Here is a 7298-nt window from a genome sequence, read left to right as displayed (position 1 = left end):
ACATTTCCCCCTTTTCTTTTCAACAAAACCGCCATCGTCATCATGGCCCGTTCTCGATGGTCGCTGTCTCTTCGGAGCTGTTGGGTACACCTGCAGACTAACAACAGACAAAACAGGCACACAAGGATTAATATGAGATTTATAATCGTAGTACTTCCAATGGTCTTAACCCAAGTGACAGGGTTAAGATTTGCGAGGCCATCAGCAACTCCTGCAATTGCTTCAGTTCCTGGCACCAAATTTAAATGGGCTTTCGATGCTTCGAAAATTTGTTCTTTTAATTTGGAAATGTCTAAAGTGAGATTATCTTCTCTTCCCTGTAGATGGCGTCTAACCATGTCCCAGTGATGCTCAGACTCATTATAAATTTGGGGTGTAATACAAAAATCTGATGTATTCCAGTCACACTGTAACTGGAAACGATGTTCTAAGCTCATGAGTCTGTCTCCCATCCAAATGACAGTTTCTCTAAGATCATTAATTTGATTTGCCAATTTTTGATCAATACTAGATTGTGAATTCCACAATCTTGTAGAATTTTTTTGCCAATCATTAACAAAGTTTACTGACTGAACAGAAGAGTGCAATGCAACTCCTGCTACAGCAGCCGTAGCTGTGACTGCAATTAATCCCATAATCACTGCAATTAAAGTAAAAATGAATCTTTTGGATCTATTTAAAACACCTTTTAATACTTCAGTCAAAATATGGATGGATGGCGAGGCCTCCCACGGTCGGTCCATGGACACAGGGATCCACACGCCCTCTCTTGCTCTCACCAGCAGAATACGGTGTTGCCAATTAAAAGTTGAGTCAACGCAAGTAAGCAATCTACAATTTTCACAGGTTATAGTCTGGGAGTCTGGTTTAATAACTATATTTCCTACAACTAGCATATAAGGGGGCTTTACGCAACTTTGTAAAGGAACTGTTAGACTGGAATTTAGGTCGATAGTATAAAATGGCTTACGATCTCTTGTTTCTAAAGTTTGATTTCCAGACCAAATTCTAATGTGGTGTGAGGCCACAGTAAGCCTCCATAATTCTGGATGTTCAGGACCAGAAACAGGACTTATTATTTTTGGTCTTGGGGTAGAGATTCCTTTTTCTCCCCATTCCCAAGGGTAGAAAGACTGCAATTTTTTATGCTTATGTTTGTCTAAACTTTCTGTTAAGTCGCTATCAACAGCTGGACTCACTTGTGCACTTGGACACGACTGAGTTTGTCCTGAGCAATTGTGGTAGAATTGACCTCGAGGTGCCCAATCTATAATAGTTCCGAATTCATTGTTTTGCAATATCACCGCACTATTGGCCACACATTCTTCCCAAACTAAAACTTCTGTATTTTTTGATTCTTTGGGAATTTCCTTGGGGCAAGGTTTCCCTTTAGGTCTAAATTTTAATGATCTTTGATAAGAAAAGTCTTGTAAATAATTTACCTGTGGCCTGAGTGACATCCCGCTTACCATGTGATAAGTGAATCTACTGATGGGACTGACAGTAGGTACTTCTATCAACCAATTTTGGACTGCAGGCATTAAACATCCTGGTGCTCTCCCTAGGCAAATAGGAGGATAACGATACCCAATGGAAATATTTATCATCATCCCTTCTTCCTCAGGTTTGGCAGGGCAGCGATCATCTATGGGGCCAGGTACCCATACACTATCATTAACATATACTTCTATAGGATTATCCATCCATGTGACTGCCTGAATTAAGGGCGGGAAAGGCACATAGGCCCAGTAGGTATAGTTAGCTGCAGCTGCTCCTGCAGGCATAGGGAGACTTACCACCATTGATACAATCATCAAGGCTGCAAGCAGCATACTCTCTGGGGTTTGTGTCACCTTTGTGTTCTCTAGATATTTTGTAGCTAACTGCGTCAGCTTCTTTAGTTGTGCCCAAGTCGGTGGCTCTGCCTTCTTGGTGGATGGCAACTTCATTGTTCTTCTGACATCACCATTTTGTTCATCTTGTGAGTCAACGGTGCTCGATTGCGGTGTCTCCGCGGAGGTGCTTTTCTTTGCATCTCCAGTGGGTTCATTGTAGAACTTCAAATGTCTAGTGGGTATCCAAACAGGAAGCTGATTTTCTCCTGGTGAAACACAAGCAAAACCTCTCCCCCACGTTATCACCTTCCCTATTTCCCATGTCTTACTTTTATTATCTTTCCACCAAATTAGTTTTCCTTCATGTGGGCTGTTCTTTTTACCAGTAAGATGTTGTTCTGCAGAAGTAGTAGTCTGATTTCTATAAATGTTTAAAAAATTTAAAGTATAGAGTGCTAGATAAAGTTGCATCTGAGGAGTGGTACACTCCTTACTGTCTCCCCCTTCTTTTTGTTTAACTAATTGAGTTTTGAGTGTTCTATTAGTTCTTTCAACTATGGCCTGTCCTTGGGAATTATAAGGAATTCCTGTTGTATGTGAAATTTTCCACTGACTTAAGAACTTTTGGAAAGCTTTACTACAATATCCTGGTCCATTGTCAGTTTTGATTTTTTCTGGAACTCCCATTACAGCAAAATAAGACAATAAATGTTTTTTAACATGGGAAGTACTTTCTCCTGTTTGGCAAGTTGCCCATATGAAATGTGAATAAGTATCAACTGTTACATGAACATATGATAATCTTCCAAATGAAGGAACATGCGTGACATCCATTTGCCATAATGCATTAGGTTTTTGCACAACACGGTTACCAACAGGGATGGGACTGTGATGCTTGTAGGCAGCCTTCCTCTCTGCCATCTCCCTCTGCAGGGCTTGAGCACAGAGCTGTAGGGAGAAAAATGTATCCATGTCCTGACCTGGCAGACTATGTCCAAAAGCAAGGAAAACAAGCAAACTTACCCAGTTGCAAAGAGGCTTTCTTGCAGAAGGGGGGATCTGAAAAAGCCAACACATGAGAAATTGAGTGTTGAGAGAGTCTAAGGGCCGTGGCATCATCTGCATCAGCACTGAACTATCCTGCAGCTGCGGGGAGGAAGCTCCTTACTTTGCATTTGTAGTAGTCCTCTGCCCGCCGCCGCAACGCTTGTGCACGTTGAAACATTTTCCTATGGATTACAATCACTTTCATCAGATAAAGCACCACTTTCAGGATGATTTTAAATAATCTGCCATGTTTCTGTTATCCTCACAACTGTACCCTTACACAATCTATCTCTACCTAGAAAACGTATTTCAGATGGCTATAAGAGTACAGTCTGGGCCGGTCACGGTGGCTGACGCCTGTAATCCCAGCACTCTGGGAGGGCGAGGCGGATGGATCACGAGGTCAGGAGATTGAGACCATCCTGGCTAATACGGTGAAACCCCGTCTCTACTAAAAATACAAAAAATTAGCCGGGCATGGTGGCAGGCACCTGTAATCCCAGCTACTCGGGAGGCTGAGGCAGGGGAATCACTTGAACCTGGGAGGCGGAGGTTGCAGTGAGCCAAGATCACGTCATTGCACTCCAGCCTGGGTGACACAGCGAGACTCCATCTCAGAAAAACAAAAACAAAAACCAAAAAACCGTACAGTCTGATCCAAACTGTTGCTATATTGATTCCTCCTCTCGCTTACTGCCTGCTGACTTCTGAGATGATAGCTTCCTTCCCCATTCTCAGTATATCCCTAATTCATCCTTCATTGAGCATCTTTTATCGTAAAGCTGTATTCTCTTTGTATTAATATCCTTACCGTGTTTCACAGGGCAGAAACAGCTGGGCTTATAAACAGGCATAGTCCTTTTGAAGGATGTGGTTGATCCTACAACAACACACTTTCCTAAGGATGACAACAACTCACCCCACCCCTAGAATGGCTGGTATGAACCGAGTTTCCACACAGTCTAGCTGGCAATGGGGTCAGGAGACGTTTTGCTGCTTCACATCTTTTGGTCACTGGTAAATATTAAGGTACTTTGTTTTCTGTTTTGTGAACTCTCTCTCTCTCTCACGATATGTCTTCTGACCATTTGTTTCTATTTATGCATTTACTGGGTCTAAACATTGTACAAAGGTTAAAAACAACACTCCAATGGGCGTTTCCCAAGAGGGTGGGGTTCAGTTTCTGAACTCACTTGTAGGTGTGTATTTCTTTCATATCCAATTTCCCATTTTCCTCTGCCTCTGATAGCTGCCTCTCCTTTTCTGCATGCTCACGTTCTTTGATGCTTAGTTTCCTCAGACTAGAAGGGAGAGAAATGCACACACATGATCCACCAGCCTGTGTGGGATTCCCTCTGCCCTTCTGGCATCTGAAGGCTGTGATTCAAAGATCCCCCCCTGCGACCTTCCCATAAATGAACCAACTGATTCTCACAACTGAAGGAAGAATGGACACCTCCCATTGAGGGACAAAAAAAAAAAAAAAATCACACTCTGGCCTGCTGGCAAGTCACCTGTCATTTCCAGCTCATCTTCATAGTTCCATAGTTAGTCCTATTCTTTAGTAAATATAAAGACTATTAAAAGCTTCTATGAGGTGCACTATGTGTGTCTCTGGGGTCAGTCTTGTGCTTGACACAGCAAAAGCTCATTTTAGTTCAGTGTGAAAAACCAGACCTCACCAATTCATCACAACTAACTCCATCGGAAGCAGAGGATTGCTCCTCATCTGACTCCTCCTGTGTGAGACCTGATTCTCAGTCAGAGGCTGATGCCAGAACTGAGACCATCAGCCATAGAGAGATCCTTCCAGAATATGGTGTCATTAACCCCGCAGTTCACTACTGCACTTTGCCATGATTCAGGACTGGAACTCTTGTCATCGACTTTAAAGATCCTGAAAAGGCAATCTGAATGCTGGGTGCATCTATTGAATTAGAAATGATCGGAATGGCTCCTAAGTCAGGGTGTTATGTCCTGAAAATAGGTGACAAGGGCAAACCATCCACCCTGGTGTTGACTGACTTTAACAAGGTTCAGTTCACAGAGATTGAGGGCCGAAAAAGGAAACGGCCTAAAAAGGGTAAGTTTGCTGTGTTGCCCTCACACCACTTGATTCATGGTCCTGATCCTAAGGATCTCACCTGATACTTGGTTTTATAGGAAGGATGTGTAAAACTCCCAGAACGCTACGAAACAGGGACGAAAACACTTCAAAGAGAAAGTTAATGAACTTGTTTCTGACCACAGGGCATCCTTCAGCACATGCTGTCTGGAGTGGCCTCCAACAAGGAGTGTGTGGTGAGGTGCTGAGAATGCAATGGGAGCAGGGTCCTGTCCCCACGCTAAAGAAGCTCACAGTTTAATGCAAATGAGAAGCCAGTGAGGACATCACTACTCCTGCTGTGCACTTGGGAACTAGAAACACAAAACCTGACTCTGGAGGGAAGCTAAGGAAGCATTCTACTCTTGAGTTGACATAAGTGCATCTGAAGCTTCTGATCTCCGATGAGAACAATGGGGGACACCAAACAGAATACAAAACCCATGATTGAATACATCAAATTGCTAACATGGCAGTAAACAGACATGAGGTGAAGACGGAGAAGAAGGAAACCCAGGACGAAAGTCAGCCTCGCATTTGGAACCCATTTCCCTGAGTTTCATTGCTGAATTCCAGAAGGAACTACCGAGATGCAAAGAAGCAGAGCAGCTTTTGCACACATGCGTGGGGTTAGATGGAAAACAAGTGGATTGAGGGTCTGCCAATGAAAGCGACCCATACTGAAGTCCACTGGCTCTGGTTGAGACCCAGAAGGGTCATGCATCAGAATAGAGGTGGACAGGAAATACCCTGGCCTTTGTAGGGACTGAGCCTGCACCGACGACCTCAATTGCAGCCTGTATGGAGGACCCCTGACCATCCCCCAGAAGTAGACTCCCATCTCTTCTGCAGCAAGATAACATGCTACTAGGCCTCAATTCATTGCTAAATATTTTTTAACAAGTATCTCACATTTAACAAAAAAAGATCAGTCATATGGCAGCAAAATACAATGTAATATGACCAAAACATGAAAGACTGTGAAAATGAATCTGGAGGTGACCCAAGCATTGAATTCAACAATCCAGGCTGGGTGCGGTGGCTCACACTGGGAGGCTGAGGTAGGCAGATCACCTGAGGTCAGGAGTTCAAGACTAGCCTGGCCAACATGGTGAACCCCTGTCTCTACTAAAAATACAAAAATTGGGCTGGGCACCGTGGCTCACGCCTGTAATCCCAGCACATTGGGAGGCCGAGGTGTGCGGATCATGACGTCAGGAGTTCTAGACCAGCTTGGCCAATATGGTGAAACCCCGCCTCTACTAAAAATACAAAAATTATCCGGGCATGGTGGCATATGCCTGTAGTCCCAGCTACTCAAGAGGCTGAGGGATAAGAATTGTTTGAACCTGGGAGGCGGAGGTTGCAGTGAGCCAAGATCATGCCACTGCACTCTAGCCTGGGTGACAGAGTGAGACTCTGTCTCAAAAAAAAAAAAAAAAAAAAAAAAAAATGGCCGAATGTGGCAGCACACACCTGTAATCCAAGCTACTCGGGAAGCTGAGGCAGAGTTGCTTCAAACTGGGAGGCAGAGGTTGCAGTGAGCCAAGATTGCACCACAGCACTCCAGCCTGGGCGACAGAGCGAGACTCTATCTCAAAATTAAAAAAAAAAAAAAAAGGCTGGGTGTGGTGGCTCACGCCTCTAATCCCAGCACTTTGGGAGGCTGGGGCGGGTGGATTACCTGAGGTCAGAAGTTCGAGACCAGCCTGGACAACATGGTGAAACCCCATCTCTAGTAAAAATACAGAAATTAGCTGGGCGTGGTGATGGGCACCTGTAATCCCAGCTACTTGGGAGGCTGAGGCAGGAGAATTGCTTGAACCCAAAAGGCAGTGAGCTGAGATTGTGCCATTGCACTACAGCCCGGGCAACAAGAGCAAAGCTCCATCTCAGGAAAAAAAAAAAAAGAGAGAGAGAAAGGAAAACCAATGCCAGTACTAGCATCTCCTCTTCCCCCCAAAAAATTACAAACAAGAATGTAGGAAGGGAAAGGAATTATACATCTTAAACTAATGAAGCAGAAAGGACAAACTCAATTTTGAACCCACTGAATTTGCCACAAATATTGTAGAAAATATTCTCAAGGACTTTACAGTGGTCTACTTTGATTGGCACATGGTTCATACAACAGTATTTGTGTCAAGGCACATCTTACTGTTCTTTGGCGGTCTTCCTCTTTCCATTGATTTTGTCATGACGGTTGACTTTTGTTGTCACCTTCATCTTATGGATTTTAGCTCGAACTTTGGTTTCCACCTGTCTCCATAAAGTAAAGATGGCTTCCAGGACAATTTTAATTCCTGGAAAGG

At 43.8% G+C, this 7298-nt stretch overlaps 1 long non-coding RNA gene across 1 annotated transcript; it reads left to right on the top strand.

The window, feature by feature from the left end:
* The first annotated feature begins 3801 nt into the window (after nt 1–3801).
* On the top strand, nt 3802–6898 carry LOC129137375 (uncharacterized). The gene is made up of 2 exons (XR_010152213.1): nt 3802–3911; nt 5046–6898. It is a non-coding gene; the product is annotated as an uncharacterized LOC129137375 (long non-coding RNA).
* Nucleotides 6899–7298: the final 400 nt, after the last annotated feature.

Source organism: Pan troglodytes, chromosome 18 (assembly GCF_028858775.2).
Source record: "Pan troglodytes isolate AG18354 chromosome 18, NHGRI_mPanTro3-v2.0_pri, whole genome shotgun sequence".
Classification (NCBI taxonomy): Eukaryota; Metazoa; Chordata; class Mammalia; order Primates; family Hominidae; genus Pan; species Pan troglodytes.
Note: the sequence above shows the minus strand (reverse complement) of the source record. Positions and strands in the feature narration are given on the sequence as shown.